The sequence below is a fragment of the Buceros rhinoceros genome, unplaced genomic scaffold (genome assembly GCF_000710305.1).
Source record: "Buceros rhinoceros silvestris isolate BGI_N320 unplaced genomic scaffold, ASM71030v1 scaffold16711, whole genome shotgun sequence".
Lineage (NCBI taxonomy): Eukaryota > Metazoa > Chordata > Aves > Bucerotiformes > Bucerotidae > Buceros > Buceros rhinoceros.
Window position 1 is genome coordinate 11442 of NW_010393817.1, and position 1135 is coordinate 12576.

Sequence of the window (1135 nt, forward strand, 5' to 3'; positions counted from 1 at the left end):
CTGAGGAATCTAGTCTCTGCCTAGATGGAGCATACCCTGGGGACAAGCAGAGGTCGAGGGCAGCACTGGTTATAATTGGGCAGAAGCACTGTGTCCTCTGCTCACATCCAGACCTCCAGCATTGCTGCTCATCGGCTACCTTCCACAGCCTGTGACGGAGCTTCTGCAAATTTATCTAACTACTCCTGTGAAGGCTGTGCGCAGGTGCCATGTCGCTGATGCACTGGAAAGCTGGTGATCTGTTTGGCTTAGCTGGCCTCCAGGGGGAAAGTGGAGCTGGGCCCTTGGGTGGCTGAGATGCCTGCCCAGGTCTGGGAAGACGCTGTCTGCACTGGAGCCACGGGCTGAGTATGGCATCCAAAAAGACTCTTCATGAGGAATAAATTGCAAGGCTGCTGTGCTGAGAAGGCTCAGTGGTGGGGGAGCAGAGAGTAAAGAAACCACATGGCTGCTTCACTACCCATGGGGTGCATGGCTGAGGATGGTGGGCACTTGGAGGATGCACGAGGGAACTTGGGAAGAAGGGGTTAATGGGGTGTAAGGGGGAGCCTGGCTTCGAGCCCCAGGACAGTCACACATATAGGATGCTGCAATTGTAGGACAGCCCTCCACAAAAAGACTGGACAAATACTGTGCTGGGCTGATTCCCAGGGCAGGGCACAGCCACTCTGCTGTGTGATAGAAAAGGTGGAACAGACAGCCAATGCCCCGAGGGAGGTGAAATATCCATGGGTAAAAACTGAGCTGTGAGGAAGGGCCTTCCACCTGCAGGTGGACTATGACCATGTTGGGGTGGTCCACTGTCACTGTGGACACTTCCATACCTACACATGGCAGTGTCAGCAGCAGCAGCTGGGCTCTGGAGGTCATTGTCACCAGATATTCTGTGAGTGTGAGGAGCATAGCCCTCCCCATACCCTTCCAGCATGGCTAGAGCCTGTCTGGGCAGTGGGACGGCAACAGGTTTAGCCAGCTCTGCTACTTGCTGGAGACTAGAGAAGAGCCATCATGGCTATGGAGGGTGTGAGAAGAACATCTGGGCTCTGGGGACCTTGCACAGCACCTCCCTTGGCTCCACTTCTGAGCAGGGTGGCTGGGCCCTTGGGTTCCCTCTGATACAATAGCACAGGGGATG